At 34.3% G+C, this 19,667-nt stretch overlaps 1 pseudogene; it reads left to right on the top strand.

Moving 5' to 3' along the window:
• LOC129903585 (F-box protein PP2-B10-like) overlaps positions 1-19,667 on the top strand; it is a 40,923-nt pseudogene that overhangs the window by 4,511 nt on the left and 16,745 nt on the right.

Raw genomic sequence — 19,667 nt, 5'->3', positions numbered from 1 at the left:
TGAATTGGTATGTCCAATATTGAGTTTGAATAGTAAATTATTTTGAGAATTTGATTGGTTGGATGATTGAGTCTTGATTGTTAATTATACCACGAGTCTATCCTTGGTCTACTCATCATTCGAGGATGAATGATCCCAAGGGGGAGATAATATAACACCCCAGTTTTTTTTCGCTAAGATTCGGACCATTCTTCATGTACGTATAGGATCATACTCGACGATTTTAAAGTGCATGCATGAGGTAGGATCACTTCCTAAGTCATTAAAGTGTGTTAGATATGATTTAGGGTCATAAGGGATCCCTAAAACCAAGCCAAGTCCAAAAATTCATCTTGGCTAAGATTCCGAATGAGTTCGTATAAGGGTCAACTTACAACGACCATATCTCTTTGAATATAACGAATTGGGTGTCCCATCAACTATCAAATTAAAGTTCTTTGAGTCTTCATTCCAATTCCACTAAGATTGCAATCTTTGGAGTTCGAAGTCAAGCATTATAACTATTTTACTACAAACTATCACTGTAGGAATTTCAGGCCTAGGCAATCACTGCAGGAATTTCAGGCTTGGCACTCCAGTGGCGTCCGGCGCCACTATAGTGCTAGAAAGTAACCTCAGTAGTTTGGTCCTTGGCGTGATGCGCCACTATTAGGTGTGCAGGGTTTTAAGCCCATTTTGTCTTAGCGCTGTAGTGGAGCGGCGCACCACTACAACGCCAGAAGGGTTTTAGCCCATTTTTCCAGATTTTTAAGGAAGGGCAAATTAGACATTTTCCCTAAACTTATATACACTGACTTGGTCACGTTTTGGATGATATTTTCAGTCCCTTGCCTCTCCAAAGAAACCCTAGACTCCACCCTCTTCTCTCTTAATCAAACCCCAACAAAAATCCTCTCAAACTCAAGGATTCAAGCTTTCCATTAAAGACCTAATATCAAGGTTCCTTCTAAATCTTCACCAAGGTATGTAAGGCTACTCAAAGCATGGGTTGAATCCACTCATGTGTCCTACATCTTCTTTGAGATTTAATATCCATAAGAAATGAGCTTCTTGATAGATTTATGTCCAAATGAGTCTTTTTCATCCATTAACTTAATTTTCGTTATGTTGATGTTGTTGAGTCAAGAAATTGATAAATGCTTTATGTTGGTATGAGTTGATTGTTATGAGTGGTGGAGCATATTTTGTTGATTTTCTTAAATATGTTGATTATTTTAAATATGTTAATTTTCTTAAATATGTTGATTATCTTAAATTGTTGATTTAGAATCTTGGAGTCTTGATGAGTCCCAAAAAGATTTGTTAAATGAATGGAGAAATGATTGGATAGGATTACATGTTGTCATAAATGCATATCTAAACTACTCTTGAAAGATGTGATTGGGATTGATCGGATAGTATAATTGGAAGATGTTTGATTGTTGATAGAGGCTTCATAGACTAGAGTGTGGAAAATGTTGAATTATTCGTTTTGACTAGTTTTATTCTTGCTAGTTGTTGATTGGATATATGTTTGGACTTTGGCCCTATGCCTTTTTTGTTGCTGAAGTTATTGAACTCTAAGTTGCAAATTCCAACCCATTGTCAGTTCGAAGACGCTTAACTTTTCTCTCAGTCTGCTTGTTCTGATTCTTTCAACTCTTTTGGAAAATTCTCCTCAATTGGATTCCATAAAGCCAAATCAAATCTAGAGCAAGGAAGCAGAATTGCTATGAGTGCGGGGAACAGGGTCATTACAAAAGAGATTGTCCTAAGCTAAAGGAGAAAAGAGAAAATCAGAAAGTTGATTACTCGGCAAATATTGTTGACACTGATAATAATTCTGATGACAATGACTATGTAAGGGAAGGTTGTTCAGTGAGTTCTAATCATAAGCCAATTCCTAGGTTCTTGATTCTGGTGCAACTTTCCACATTTGTCCACACAAGAATTGATTTGCAACTTACAAGGAGACGAGTGGGAATGTTTGCCTAGGTGATGATAATCCATTAGAGGTAGAGGGGATTGGTAGCATTAAATTGAGAATGTTCGATGGCATTCTCAAAAATATTGAGTGTTGGTATGTTCCTCGAATGAAGAGAAATTTGATTTCTCTTTTGACTTTGGATGATCAAGGGTATAAGTTTCACTCGGAGAATGGAACACTTAAAGTGTGTAAAGGCTCCATGGTACTCATGAAGGTTAAGCTTCATTCAAGACTGTATTATCTACAAGCTAGTGTAGCTGAAAGGGAAGCAATTGTAGCTTCTAGAAAGAGTGATCGGAATCAGTCTCAATTGTGACCCTAGCGACTTGGTCATATGAGTGACAAAGGATTGTCATTGTTGAACAAGTAGAATTTATTGGCTGGTTACAAAAATCAAGCTTTGAATTTTTGTTAGCATTATGTATCTGGTAAGAAAACAAGGGTGAAGTTTAGCAAGAAAGTAGCGCACAAGACCAAAGACAAGTTAGATTATATACATTCAAACTTGTGGGATCCAAACAGAATTCCCTCCAACAAAAGTATTGGGAATAGTTGTCTCACCCTGACTTCAGGTTTTATATTTTTGCGGTTCCTTTCCATAACCTCTAAATTTTGAAAAATATTTTACTTGATTCAATACAATTACTAAGAAAGTGTAAGTTTTTTGTAGATTCTCTAAGGTGGCTAAACTTAATTAGGTTTGTTGGCTCGATATCCGAAGCAAAGTTGAAACTCGAATATTGTCGAAAAGAACCATTTATTTTGCTTATCTAGTGTTCAAATTGTAAAATGGATTTTATGGCCTTAGAAATGCAAAGGCAGTCATTGGATTTGTTGATTCTGAGAGTGACCATGAAGCAAGGAGAACCTAGAGCGGCACTACCCTTGAAAAGAGGTGATGGATGGAATTAAAAATGGAAAAAAATTTCAATGATAAAGGAGAAAACGCAGATGTTGAAGCGTAATTGATGGAGATTAGGCATCTTGGTAGGAAACATGGCCTCATTATACAAGGAATTGAGTTTCGTCCAGAATGAAAAAGAGATCAAGGATCCTCCTCTTACTATGCCTTTTGTTTTGGTGTCATTTGGATTGATTTGAATACTCCCTTCCCTAGGAACGTATGGAGAGAGAATTGTATTTGGTTAGATAATGTGTGGTTGGTAAGCATAAATCAATTTTCTTAACAAGGTACAAAATATATCGTCAAATATTCAATATGATTTTACTAATTCTAGTATCGTTCAAGTGTCTGAGTTTATCCACACCTAGTTATTTCAAAATTTTCATGCACAATAGAAGAGTGAGTTGATGCATGCACTAACCTCATTAATTTGATTGTTACGCCACTTGTTTATAGTATCAATTTTTGCACTCTATTTCAATAAAACACCCCCTCCCTTTAATAAATAATCCTCCATCCTCAAAAGATTTTCTATCTAGCCAAATTTATGAAAATCACATATCTATGTTATTGAAACATCATACGTAGAGGTATTTTTTGGTGAGAATCACTTGGCACGAGGCCTCTCATGGTGTGAGGTCAGGTGATAGTCAACAAACACAGGCAAAATATGCTAAAAAGTGCGTCACTATATATTCTTTGCCTTCTATTTTTTAAAGATATTTAATTTTTTGAAGTTTCTCAATTAATAGTACGGTTTGAAGATATAAAAACTTTACTGCTTTATTAAATTTGTTTGTTAGGATTATTCGATTTGAAGATATAAAAACTTTACAGTGTTAATAAATCCGAATAATAAAACAGTAAGAAAATGATTCACAAAAATTGATGCAAAAGTCTGATGCGGAACGGAGTTGTCTTCTCTGTTTCTTTGCTTCGTTGATGACATAGTGGCAAGTGAGGATTCTTTAACAATAAAGGCTCCAAATACATGTCATGAATAGTTGATATACTATTTAGAAGCTATGTATGTGATTATGTTCGAGGTTGTAAGGTATGTATATGAATTAGACTTACATTGATATTTGAATATGTTCTTGACATCATATTTAAAAATGAGGGTTCTTGGCTTTTGATAAAATCAAAATTAGACTTAATATCTAATTTAATTTGAAAGCACAAGATATGACATTCAACATCATTCTTGTATTATGTTAAACACACAAGTGCTCGGAGTACATTTGACATAGTAGTTGTTGAGTCTTTCTTTTTCTAGTATATGACTAGTATGAAACCACAAATTTGATAAGTGAACATATGCTTGTTCAAAAGAGTTATGTTCTTGGGTGTCACTTGAAATGTCGTCACTTTTTATGCAAAGATGTGTCTATTAAAGTATAATTACTTGTATAGACATGAATATTAGTGTAAGGCTACCCGTCTTTTATTGGTCAATAAAAATGACAATTAGTTAATCATTAATAATGATTAGTATTTGTTAAGTTGTGATTTACCACAGAACTTGTGGGGGAACTATCCTAATAGCTAGCTGAGTACCCAATCAAGTGTCCCATAGAAAACACAATCTATTCAATATGAAAATGGAAAGAAAGAAAAGTCCAACTGAGATTCTTCAAAGTGTGGGGTGTTTGGATAAAGTGAAATATTCTAAACTCAAAAGGGTAAAGATAAGACCGAAAATCGTTGATAGTGTTTTCGTAAAAGATGTCACCAATAGTAAAGAATATTGGCTTTTGATAAAATCACAAAACCTTAATTTATCGACATCATTGTATTATGTAAACCCTACAATATATGTCTTTGATGGATATTCATACAGTAATTTTCTAAATTTGTCACATTACTAGTTCCATCTCAATAAGGTCTAGTTGTTTGAACCACTTATTTCATTAAAAACCTTTAATTTCGTGAACAAATGTCACTTTAAAAGTTTTGACTTTTCATAATAAAATGTGTTTGTTGAAAGACAATCCTTTGATAATATAAAACGGATCATTAAACGTAGAAATTCATTAATTTATAAACGACGAACCAACTAATGATAAAAATCCTCAATAGGTTAGATTTTCATATATATGAATATGTTATTAGTTGAGTATTAAAGGAGTAGACTTGCAAGAAAAGGAATGCTTGAGAAATATATATATTATTAAATGGTTGTGGCCACAATTAATGTCAATCATCCATGAGTATTGATATAATGATGTCACTTTAGGTGTAGTCATTAGTCTACGGTATATCCTATTTTCTAACAATTATTTACGGTCTCTCTACTTCAAAGAGGTAGTGGTAAGGTATATGTACATTTTATCATTCTCAAATCTTATTTTGTGGGATCTCATTGAATTTGTTGTTGTTTTTATTGAATTACACAGTTAATGGGAGAGATAGTGATGCACATTCATTGGGTCAATTGAAACTATACCTACAAGTGGATACGTTTTTATTATTGGTGGATGAGATGTGTTTTGAAAATTATCAAAACAGACATGTATTACTGAATCCACAATGGAGTCTAAGTTCATAGATTTAGACAAAGCCGGTGAAGAAGTTAAATAACTCTCAAATGACCCAAAATATTAACACCGATATGCATATAGTGCTATAGTCAAGAAACAATAAAATGGGTTGGGAGTATTATGTGTAACAAAAATTCTCATCATATCTGAAAATAACGTAATACCATTAGACAACTACTCTTTAGTGGAATTATCACAATTGACTATGTAAAGTGAAAGGATAATGTGTCGGATACACTTACAAATTAAAGTCCTAACTAGAGAGGCAATTGACAAATCATCTAAGGGAATGGGAGCATGGTCGAGGACAAGTCAACATGGTGATAACTCTATCTAGAAGACTGAAGATTTCAAGATCTAGGTTTAAGGAGAAAAATAAAGTTATGATTGATGATTCAACATTGTCAAAGTAAAATATTGGTACATTCTTCTGATGAAAACAATGTTGAGTACCAGGATAAAGCGTTACTATTTTTTAATGGTTTCTAAGTTTGATATGAGATTATCAAATAGAGTATCCACAGAATCACACATTTAAAAATCACTAATGTAAGTGTGAAGTGTAGGACGATTCAAGAAGTATTATGTAAGGACAATTCTCTACGCACTTATAAGACTAGATGGTGTTCATGACTGAAATGAATCAAATAATGATAACCAAAGACGATTAAAGAATTTATTGTGTGACTTATGATTGTCTAGGTATACACCAAACTTCGACGGGTCAAAGATATCAAATCTATCGATTGACTGAGTATATCCGACATATGTTCACTTTGAAAACTTCAAAAGGAAACCTACTTATCTAGACGTGATTAATCCTTACTCTTAAATCACACAGTGTTTCATTCAGTGTGAAAATTATATACAAACAGGTAAACTTGATTTATTTTAATAAACTTTTTTTTATTTTTAATTTATGAAATTTATATATACTAGTTTAGAGTACGTGCGATGCGCGTGTGTGCCACAATAAAATTAAAAATTTCAAACAAAAATAATAAAGAATAGATTACAACAGATGCAATAATATATTTATTTAACTGAAGTTTTTCTAATTTAACTATACAGTACGTGTGTTATTACAGTGTCACGCCCCGAGAGGGTACCCTAGACGTGACCGGCACTCGAAGACCATTGCTGGTCCCCAAGCGAACCACTTGGTCCAATTACACATCCGTTCATATTAATCAATCAGCGAAAAGTTTAAAATAATGAAATAATTTAGTGGGCAATCCAAATCAACGATTCTAACTCAAGAAATAAAGGCCATGGGCCAACAAATCAACTCCAATCTTTGTCATTTAAATTAGTTTGACAAGAATAATTCAAGGAAACAAAATACTCAATCGACCCATCACTGTCTAGTCTATGAAGCCTCTATTACTACTATCTAATTGGTGCCAATGACATGTTCGTGGCTACCTCAAATCAAAATTAAAAGGGCTAACTCGATGCAAGAATAACATAAGCGGTGTCCTCCGAATATAGGGGAGGACTGACCAATACGCTGAGTGTGTATAGATCCTCAGTGGTGCTCCTATTGATGATCTCTTAAACTTGTCTCTGCATCATGAAATGATGCAGGTCCAAATGGACGTCAGTACATGGAATGTACGAGTATGTAATATGGCAGAATGAAACATACCTCAGGAAAGGATAACGTTGGTTCAAATTTTTCAACTCAGAAAGATAAAAGAGACTCAATCAAAGTGTCATAAGTCCAAAGTAAGGATATATTTTTAGACAAAGACCAATCATATACCATACAATCCAATACAATCATATACAATACAGTTCAATCAAATCATTTACAATTCGATCCCATCCAATCACATACCTCTCTATTCAACCCAATCACACACATTCTATTCAATCCAATCCAATCGTACACTATCCGATCACATATCATTTAATCCAATCCACCACATATTACCTACTCCAATCCAATCATACACAATCCAATCATATATCATCCACTCCAATCATATTCAATCAACTTAATTCAATAGATATGCAAATTAAAATTATGCAATTTTTTACAATTCAACTCAATCATCTACAATCACAATCAAACCAATCATATCAAGCACAATCCATTCAATTGAGATTTTCTCTAACCGACAACTATCACCATATGAGCGAGTGATAGTACAACAAGCCGATGTTGTTGCCACGTCCGTTCATACCTTGCTAGGGTAAGAACGACTCAACAATCATGGATCTATAACCAATCAAGTCTTTCATGTCAGGACAATAAAATGGGAAACATCCGACTTTAACGGTTCGATCCCATGAGAAGCATCCGACTTTAACGGCTCAATCCCCTCCTACATTTGGCGACGTAGTTTATTGGTTCAAGTATGGACTATACTCTTATCCAATTCGGTGCTCGATACTCCTCCCAAGACTCAATATGCTCATATCTATCAAGTGAGTAAAATACTCAAAATACTCATTTAGTCTCATTGGACTCCTTCAAATCAACTCATTTAGTCTCATTGGACTCTTTTCAAAACTCAAATCAAATCTGGCCTCATTGGACCTTCTTTCAAATTGACTCATATCAAATCATTAAACTCTTCTCTTTAAAATTGATACAATCTCAACTCAATCTCAAAAATCAACATTTTAAAGTAAAAATGCTCAACTCATTTATACTCAAAATACTCATGTTCAAAAATGAGAATTTAAGAGACTTTTTCAAACTCAATTTATGCTTAAACTCTTTCTAAATCAAAGATGAATATAATCACTCTTTAAACTCAAAATAGTGTATAAATAGTTTATGCAAAAATGTTTGCAAATCATTTATTTAAAATTCCTTCTCAAAAGATCATTTATTTTTAAAGTGTTCATAAGACTCCGATCAAATAAAATCATGCAAATCACATATCACATAATCACATTAGACTCCAATCCACTTCATCACACAACATCCCCATCAACATAACCTCTTCATTCACATCATCATCAAATATCATCATTCACATCATCATCATACATCATCATTCACATCATCATCACATCATCATCAAATATCATCATTCACATCATCATCAAACATCTTGCTCCAAAATCCCTATTTAATTCTATATTCCATTTATAGAAAAAAAAGTGATATTCTAGCTCTATCAATATTTCATTTCTTTTTATGCCATTCACATTCATAACTATCACAATTCTCATATAACTCAAAATAAATTTTATCAAACTCATGTAAAAGAATACCTCATTTCACTATGGAAGTAATATTATTTTTATTATACATAAAAACCATCAATCTCATCCTCAAGATAAATTATGATCAAAAGAAATCTCATCTTGGGTTTATGTGAATGAATACATGAATCCATACTCTCAACAAAGTCAACTCAAGAATATCATTAACACATTTTAGTAATATTCTATAGTTTAGAAAATTTCAAGAAAAACCTTCATAGAAGGTTCAAATCTTTCACAACTTCTATCCAACACATCTATGGGCATATGGAAGAACTCAATCCATATTTTAGGTTAGCCTTACATACCTGGAAATGAAGAACATCCCACCGAAAACCAAAGACATGACTTGAAGATCTTGAATCCATGAGCTTTTGGGGGGATTTCTTGTTGGAGATATTTGGAAGAGAAGAGGGGATGAAGATTAGGGTTTTTGGGATGTAACGGGACTGAAAAATGATCCCAAAACGTTTCAAGTGTGGGTATATATAATTAGGGAAAAAGTCCAAGTTGCCCCTCTTCAAAATCTGGAAAATTGGGCAAAAATCTTACTGGCGCTATAGTGGCGCATCGCGCCACTGTAGAGCCAAGCCAAAATAGGCTCAAAACCCTGCACATCTAATAGTGGCACATCGTGCCAAGGACCAAACTACTGAGGTTGTTTTCTGGCGCTATAGTGGCGCCGGGCGCCACTGGAGCGCCAAGCCTAAATTTCCTGCAGTGGTCGCCCAGGCCTGAAATTCATACAGTACTAGTCTGTAGTAGAATGGTCATAACTTTTGACTCCGAAATCCAAAAATTGTAATCTTAGTGGAGTTGGAAAGAAGACTCAAATACCTTTAATTTAGTAGGTTGTGGGCCACCCAGTTCATTATATTCTAAGATATGTGGTCATTTGAAGTTGACCCTTATACTAACTCATCTGAAAACTTAATCGATTGGAATTCTTTGGACTCGGTTTGGTGTTAGAGATCCCTTATGACCCCTAAACACATCTAACATACTTCAAATGCTTAGGAATTAATCCTAACTCATATATATAATTACAAGTCCTTCGGTTCGAGTCTACACACATGTGGACAAATTTTCGAGTCTTTGCGGAAAAAAAACCGGGGTGTTACATACAGTGTATGTCATGTCAATTAATTAGCACTAAAACAGTATAACAATAATGATATAATAATTGAAGAAAAATGGTGCTACCCCCAAATCCATTATATAGATTTGTCTAAATATAATTCAAGTCGTCATTTGACACCCCCTCCCGCCAAACCCACTATATAGATATGTCCCTAATTTTAATCCTTCCCAATTTAATTCAAATCACGCCATTTAACACCCCCCAAAATCAAGTTACACCATTTGACACACAAAGTCTTATTTGTTAGATGGAGCGCTTGTGTGCTTGTTTTTACTCTTTCTTTGTGCATTACTGGTGAGGTTGCACACTCCGTCTCCATTTGATCCTCTTAAACTCTGTCGTTCATTCTATTTAACCGGACGACCCACACTCCTCCCCTTCACTATTATTTAACCCTCACTATTATTTTTCTAAACTATAATTCATTATAAAATGACGATTTTATCTATGGTAAAGTTTTTTAATAAAAGGTAAAAATTTTAATCAACATTTCTAATGACCTTTATACTTTTTTAAAAAGTAACAATAATATAAAACAAGGACAAAAGTAACAAAAAATACTACACAGACAGAAAAAGAAAATAAAAACTTAAGGAACACACCAGCTAGAAAAAGTTTAGTTTGGAAAATATAATATAGATTTGACTCCTAGAAAGGTGTAACACCCCAGAATTTTTTTTGCAAAGATTCGAACATTTCTTCATGTGTGTGTAGCCTCGAACCAAAGTACTTGTAATTATATATATGAGTTAGGATTAATTCCTAAGTATTTGTATGTGTTAGATGTGTTTAGGGGTCATAAGGGATCTCTAGCACCAAACCGAGTCTAAAGAATTCCAATCGATTAAGTTTTCTTATGAGTTAATATGAGGGTCGACTTCAAAGGACCATATCTCCTAGACTATATTGAACTGGGTAGACCACGACCTACCAAATTAAAGGTCTTTGAGTCTTCTTTGCAACGCGACAAAGATTGAAATTGTTGGAGTTTGGTGTCAAAAGTTATGACCATTTTACTACATACTAGTACTGCAGGAATTTCAGGCATGGGCGACCACTGCAGGAAATTTAGGCTTGGCGCTCAAGTGGCGCGACGCGCCACTATAGCGCCAGAAAACAGCTTCAGTAGTTTAGTCCTTGGCGCGATGCGCCACTATTAGATGTACAGGGTTTTAAGCCTATTCTGGCTTGGCGCTGCAGTGGCGCAACGCGCCACTATAGCGCCAGCAAGATTTTTGCCCAGTTTTCCTGATTTTGAAGAGGGAAACCTTGGAGATTTTCCCTAAACATATATATCCTAACATAGAACGTGTTAGGCTCATTTTTTTCAGCCTCCTCACCTCCAAAGAAACCCTAACCTTCATCCTCTTCTCTCAAATCATCTCCAACAAGATTTGCCCTCAAAAATTCAAGGATTCAAGCTTTCCATTGAAGACCCAACAACAAGGTTTCTTCAAAATCTACTCTAAGGTATGTAAGGCTAACCTAAAATATGGATTGAGTTCTTCCATATGCTCCATAGATGTGTTGGATGAAGATTGTGAAAGGTTTGAAACTTCTATGAAGATTTTCTTGAATTTTCCTAAACTATAGAATATTGTTTTTTATATATTATTAATTGAATGATGATTTTCATGACTTGAATGACTAAATAGTTATATTTCATATTATTGACTACAAATGAATTGTTGTATATAAATTCATAGGTATTGATGGTGTTCTTGAGTTGAGTTTTGTTGACAGTATGGATTCATGTATTTATTCACATGATCCCAAGATGAGATTTCTTTTTTTTTTATCATAATTTGTCTTGAGTTGGAGATGGATGGTTTGTGTATATGTATTGATTGGAATGAAAGGAATGAATTAGAATAGTTTATGAATGATGATGTTTGACGATGATGTGAATGAAGAGGTTATGTTGATGTGGATGTTGTGTGATGAAGTAGATTGGAGTCTAATGTGATTATGTGATATGTGATTTGCACAATTTGATTTGATTGGAGTCTTATGAGCATTTTGAAAATAAATGATCTTTTGAGAAGGATTTTTAAATAAATGATTGTGAGCATTTTTGCATAAACTATTTATACACTATTTTTGAGTTTAAAGAATGATTATTTTCATCTATGATTTAAAAGAGTTTAAGCATGAGTTGGGTTTGAGAAGTCCTTTAATTTGTTTTGAACATGAGCATTTTGAGTATAAATGAGTTGAGTATTTTTTTTACATTAAAATATTTATTTTGAGTTTGAGTTGAGGCGTTGGAATTATATTTAAATGCATAATATTCTCTACATCCATTGAGTTGAGATGGTATCAAATTTGAAGAGAAGAGTTCGATGATTGAGATGAGTCGATTTGAAAGAGGGTCCAATGAGACCAGACTGATTGAGTTTTGGAAAGAGTCCAATGAGACTAAATGAGTTGATTTGAAATTAAGTCCTAAGAGACTAAATGAGTATTTTAAATATTTTACTCACTTAATATCTATGTGCGTATTGAGTCTTGGGAGAAGTATTGAGCACCGAATTGGGTAAGAGTATAGTCCATACTCGAATCCCATAAACTATGCCGCCAACATAGGAAGGGATTGTACCGTGTCGGATGTTTCCCTATTTCATTGTCCTGAAATGATAGGACTTGATTGATTGACGGATCCATGATTGGTTTGAGTCGTTCATACCCTGGTAAGTATGAACTGATGGAGCAACGGTGTGACTCGTTATGCATCACCTATATATAGGTGGTGGGATTATTGTTGGTTAGAAAAACTCCCAAATTGAGTGGATTATACATTGACTTGATTAGTTTGATTGAGCTTGTTGATAATTGAGTTGGATTATATCACATTACTAAGTTCTAATTTGCATATTTATTGAGTTGAGTCCTTTGACTTAATTGTTAAGTTGATTGTATATGATTGAATTGGATTGGATGATATATGATTGGATTATGTATGATTGGATTGGAGTAGGTGATATGTGGTGGATTGGATTAAATGATATGTGATCGGATAGTGTACGATTAGATTGAATTGTATGGAATGTGATTGGTCTTTGTCTAAAAATGCATTCTTACTTTAGACTTATGAGACTTTGATTGAGTCTCTCTTATCTTTCTGAGTTGAGATATTTGAATCAACGTTACTCTTCCTTGAGGTATGTTTTCATTCTGCCATATTACATACTCGTACATTCCATGTACTGACGTCCATTTGGACCTGCATCGTTTCATGATGCAGAGACAAGTTTAAGAGATCGTCAGTAGGAGCACCATCGAGGATCTATACACACTCAGCATATTGGTGAGTCCTTTCCTACATTCGAAGGACACCGCTTATGTTATTCTTGCGTCGAGTTAGCCCTTTTCATTTTGATTTGAGGTAGCCATGTATATGTCATTGGCACAAATTAGATAGTAGTGATAGAGGCTTCATAGACTAGATAGTGATGGGTCGATTGAGTATTTTCTTTCCTTGAATTATTCTTGTCAAACTATTTTAATGACAAAGATCGGAGTTTGATTTGTTGGCTCATGACCTTTCTTTCTTGAGTTAGATCGTTGATTTGGATTGCCCACCAAATTATTTCTTTATTTTAAACTTTCCTCTGGTTGATTGATATTGAATAGATGTGTGATTGGTCTAAGTGGTTCGCTTGGGACCAGAAATAGTGTTCGAGTGCCGGTCACGTCTAGGGTACCCTCCCGGGGCGTGACAAAAGGCTTGACCATACGTTTTGAATAATATATGAATGAATCTTATACTTTAATACAATTTTAATATTAATGGGCTTTAAATAGCGTGCTACCCCAAAATTCATTATATAAATCCATCCAAATTTAGTTCAAGTTACCATTTGATACCCCCAAACCCACTATATAGATTTGTCCCTAATTTTAATCCGTCCAAATCTAATTCAAGTCATGCCATTTAACACCCCCAAAATCAAGTCACACAATTTGATACATCAAGTCTTATTTGTTGTGTTGAGATTGTGTGTGTTTGTTTCTTCTCTTTCTTTGTGTGTTACTCGTGAGGTTGCACACTCCATTTGATCCTCTTAAACTCCGTTGTTCATTCTATTTAACCAGATGACACACACTCCTACCCTTCACTAATTATTTAACCTGCACAACTATTTTCTAAACTCTAATTCATTTATATTTTCTGTTTGCCCCCAACTCTCATCTTTCTCTCTCTTTCATCATGCAAATCCTAACAACCTTCTTTAAACCCCGATTATTTTTAATTTTATTTTATCTACAAGATAAAGATAATATCCTCGTGATCCGATTCTTTTTCAAATTTAACACATATCAAGAGCTTTAACGCACCATTTACAAGTTTTTATAATTCAACTCTAATCATACACATAACGGGGCCTTAGTGCACCGGTTTGTTCTATTATAATGCTCAGGGTTCTTATTTTTATTATTATTAGTTTAGAATATGTGTGATGCACGTGTGTGTCGCGATAAAATTAAAAATTGCAAACAAAAATAATAAAGAATAGATTACAATAGATGCAATAATATATTTATTTAACTGAAAAATGTGCTTTTCTAATTTTAGTATACGTGTATTATTGCACGTGTATGTCACGTCAATTAATTAGCAACTAAAATAGTATAAAAATAATAGTATAATAATTGAAGGAAAATGGTGCTACCCCTAAATCCATTATATAGATCCGTCCAAATTTAATTCAAGTTGCCATTTGACAACCCGCCCCCCAAACCCACTATATAGATATGTCCCTAATTTTAATCTGTCCAAATACAATTTAAGTCATTCCATTTAACACCCCCAAAATCAAGTCACACCATTTGACACACAAACTCTTATTTGCTGTGTTGAGCGCTTGTGTGTTTGTGTTTTCTCGTTCTTTGTGTGTTACTCATGAGGTTGCACACTCCATTTGATCCTCTTAAACTCCGTCGTTCATTCTATTTAACTAGACGACTCACACTCCTCCCCTTCACTAATTATTTAACCCTCACAACTATTTTCTAAACATTAATTCATTTATATTTTTCTCTTCACCCCCAACTCTCATCTTTCTCTCCCTTTCATCTTGCAAAATCCTAACAACCTTCTTTAAGACCTGATTATTTTCAATTTTAATCTATCTACGAGATAAAGGTAATATTTCCGTGATCCGATTATTTTCCAAATTTCACATATATCAAGAGTTTTTAATGCACCATTTACAAGTCTTTATAACTGAACTCCAATCATACACATAACGGGAGTCTTAGTGCACCAGTATGTTCAATTATAATGCTTAGGGTTCTTATTTTCATTATTACTATTTTAGAATACTTGCGATGCACGTGTGTGTCACGATAATATTAAAAATTACATACAAAGATAATAAAGAATAGATTACAAAAGATGCAATGATATCCTTATTTAACTGAAAAATGTGTTTTTCTAATATTAGTATACATGTATTATTAATGTGTATGTCGTGTCAATTAATTAGCACTAAAACAGTATAAAAATAATGGTATAATAATTGAAGGAAAATGGTGCTACCCCCAAATCCATTATATAGATCCGTCCAAATATAATTCAAGTCGTCATTTGACACCTCCTCCCCCCAAACCCACTATATAGATATGTCCCTAATTTTAATCCGTCCAAATTTTATTCAAATCACGCCATTTAACACCCCCAAAATCAAGTTACACCATTTGACACACAAAGTCTTATTTGTTAGATGGAGCGCTTGTGTGCTTGTTTTTACTCTTTCTTTGTGCATTACTGGTGAGGTTGCACACTCCGTCTCCATTTGATCCTCTTAAACTCTGTCGTTCATTCTATTTAACCGGACGACCCACACTTCTCCCCTTCACTAATTATTTAACCATCACTATTATTTTCTAAACTCTAATTCATTATAAAATGACGATTTTATCTATAGTAAAGTTTTTTAATAAAAGGTAAAAAGTTTAATCAACATTTCTAATGACCTTTATACTTTTTTAAAAAGTAACAATAATATAAATCAAGAACAAAACTACCAAAAAATACTATAATATTATGTAGAACATAGACAGAAAAAGAAAATAAAAACATAATGTCACGACCCGATTTCTCAGGCCTGACTCCCCTTTCGGAGTCTCTTATGGTTTTTTACCTTTCGACTTACACATCGGGATGGGGTTTGGAATGTGTGTCATCATGACCTAAGTTTTTGGGTCGTGACTGTAACACCACGTGTTATTCTAGCCTAGACTATGTTCGGAAACCATGAGAAAAATTGATGAATTGGACTGAACAATGGACTACGAGGGAGGTCTACGATTCATAGGTTGTTCTACGAGTCGTAGGAATAGTTTGTAAACCTCCCCAACACTTAGTAAAATTTTGATTTGGAGAAGCCTCCCTACGAGCTACCATCATGAGCCGTAATCATTCCTACGAGTCGTAGGAATGAGTCGTAGAGCCTTTACCTAAATTTTGAAAATACAAGCCTCAGTACCTTGACTACGAGTTAACAGGATGACCCGTAGATGACTACGATCCAAGAAATGACTCTTAGAAGCATCTAACACTTCGTCAAATTTCAGAACTTTAAGGTCACATCTATAAGGGAAGTTGATGAGTCATCGAAGTTTCTACGAGTTGTAGGAATGACCCGTAGGGAAACTTCAGAGACTTATTATTGCAGGCTTCTGAGAAACCTGCAGGACGAGAGGAGTCCCGACTCATCAACTCTTTGATGACTCGTAGACACGAGTCGTAGACCCCAATATTTTCCATCCCAATTTCATGATGAAAGACCATGACCCGTAGATATTTCTACGAGCCATAATGATGACTCGTAGGTGACTAATTTTAGGTTTTTATGAGGGTAGATTGGTATTTTTCCACCTCTCTTAGACTAAAACCCTGACGTTTTAGGACTAAATTAAGTCCCCTATCAATAACTAGTATTCCTAATACCCTCAATAACACTTGAATTATTTGAAAGCGAGGATTTGATAAGAGAAGAAAGACTAGGGTTCAAGTTCATCAAGCGAGGTCTCCGAGTTCTTGATTGTTCTTCGAGTCCAGGTATGTAAGGTTGAACTAAAATATGGATTTTGTTCCTCCATGTGCCCATGATTGTGATAGATGGAATATGTACGGATTGAGCCTCCATGATTGTACTCCATGAGAAGTTCTTGTCTTAAAAATATACATGTTTTACTGATTATTGATGGAATATTTTTTTGCTACGAATTAATTCCTCGAACACATGAATTCAACTAGTTGTTTTACTTAAACCCTAGAAGTATGTTGATTGATATTGAATTATACACATCTTAAGATTGAGTCTGGAGCCTTGAATTGTGGATGTAGGATTTTGATTGGAACTTGAGTGTGATGATAGTATCAACAAATTAATAGTCCTGAATGTTGTCATAAATGATTGTCTAAAATCTCTTTTAATTACATGATTTAAAATGATTAGGAAATTGATTGGTTGAAGGGATTGATTTGATAGAACGAATAAATTGAAAGAGTCCAAAAAAGACTTATTAATTTGGTTTGATTCGGATTGATTGTCTTATGAGCTTGAGTCTTGGGAGGTGTATCGAGCACCGAATTGGGTAAAAGTAAGTAATAACTCGAACCCAATAACTACGTCACCAAACGTAGGAGAGGATTAAAACGTTAAAGTCAGATGTTTCCCAAATTACTGTCCTGACATGATAGGACTTAATTGGTTATGGATCCATGATTGTTGATTCGTTCCTACCCTGGCAAAATATGAATGGATGTGGCAACAAAGTCAATTTGTTGTACTATCACTGGCTTAAAACTCTTATATAGGTCTTGATAGTACTCTGAGTCAGATTGGAATGGATTGGATTAGATTGTATATGATTGGTCTTGTCTAAATCGTATTCTTGTTTAGACTTAGGACATCTTGATTGAGTTGTTCCTTCTTATGAGTTGAGATTCTGAGTTGATTGTATTCTACCCTGATGCATGTTTCGTTCTACCATTTTACATACTCGTAAATTCCACGTACTAATGTTCATTTGGGCCTGCATCATGTAATGATGCAGTGATAGTTACTAGTTATCATCAACAGGTGCATCGTTGAGGATCTATTCACTTCCAGCAGGTTGGTGAGTCCTCCCTGTTTTCGAAGGATACCGCAGTTATCTATTCAGCTTTGAGTTAGCTTTCCTTTATTTAATTTGTGGTAGTCATGAACCAGTCATTAACATCTCTTAGATTGTTGATAGAGGCTCAATTCCTTCAACGATGAGGCCACTTGGTTTGTAATCAAAACATTGAAGCTTAATCAATCTTTCTACAACAGGACCATCACTACTTTCCTTGCTATTAAAATTTCCCAATTCTATTTGCATCCATCCATCTCGTCTCAGTTTGGGAAATGTTGCAAGTCTCACAGTGTTGATTTGTTCTTTAGTCTCAGTTTCACTTTTATAATTAACTAATATAATATTTGAATTAGTATATTCAAATCCACAGTACATATCTACTAATTTGAACACCAAATAAGCAACATAATATGTATTTGGTGACAGTACTTTTGTTCCTATTCTTCCACAAATATTCAACCAACATGCATAGCCAAGACAGGCCACTTATGAGAATATGCAAAAAGTATTATAAGAAACATTTCTAAATATAATTATTCTAAACAAAACTTAATGATATGTAGGGCTTTATCTCCATAGTAGGTACCAGATGTGGATTTGAATTAGTGGGCTTTGGGTACTGTATGGTTGAACTGAAAACCAATAACTTTTAAAAGATTGAGTTATCTATAGTACTATCTATGCAATCAAACTTGTTGTATCAGATTTTTTTTTGCTTACAATCAAATTAGTGTTGTCAAGATTGAGTTATCTATAGTACTATCTAATTTCCCCAACTCATGCTAACAATACTTGGTGTTTGGACTTTTCAGTAGTGTAGACCTCCTTACTTGTGGTTGCGGTGCCTCTTCGACTTCTTCTTACAATGCATCTGGAGTTTTGAAGGATCCAGTTTTCCATGTACTCTTCTTGTTTTGTGTGTGGAGATACCTCTGATGTAGGTGATTTGGGTTTTCCTGTTGCCTGTTGGTTAGTTTCTATCTTGTTCATCTGTTCTTTTTCTTTGAGCTATTCTTGTTGCTTTTGCTCAATAGCTATTGAGTCTGGTATGAAACGTCTTTGAAATACCATGTTAAGGCTTCCTCAAATACTGCATTTCTTGACACACATGTTCGATTAGTGGTTGGGTCACAACACCTTCATCCTTTTCTTTGTTCATCTAAAGATGCATAAACAGTCTTTTTATCAAATTTTCTACAGATATGATCTGGCAGCAACACATAGCACACACATATAAATACTCGAAACAGACTTACAATAGGTATCATCTTCTTGAGTTTCTCAAATGATGAGATGAATCACAATCTTGCTTGTGGGAGCCTGTTTATGTTGTGAACAACGGTTTTCACAAATTCTGCCCAAAATCTTGTTGGTACATGCATACTATGCAACATAATTCTACATATCTCTGCCAATTGTCTATTTTTTCTTTTAGCTACTCCATTTTGTCGTGGCATATTTAGGTAAGTCAAATGTCGCCTCATGATCTTCTCTTAAGGTAGTCATTGAACCCATGTGATGTGTACTTACCACTTGAGGGGGACGTAAGAGAGTACTTACCACTGTTATATATAAGGATACGTCGTCTTCAATTATTTTAGGCTTTGAGTTTGAAAGTTTATCATTCAGTTAGGGTAGGTCATGTAAGTTATCTGTTACTATTTTCTAGGAGTTAGGTTAGAATGATCTGTTTTGTTGGCGTTTTATAAAAACTCCATTGGAGGCTCATTAATAGATGTACAATTTCATTCTACTTCTCTGCAA

The sequence above is a fragment of the Solanum dulcamara genome, chromosome 9, assembly GCF_947179165.1.
Source record: "Solanum dulcamara chromosome 9, daSolDulc1.2, whole genome shotgun sequence".
In the NCBI taxonomy this organism is placed as follows: domain Eukaryota; kingdom Viridiplantae; phylum Streptophyta; class Magnoliopsida; order Solanales; family Solanaceae; genus Solanum; species Solanum dulcamara.
Note: the sequence above shows the minus strand (reverse complement) of the source record. Positions and strands in the feature narration are given on the sequence as shown.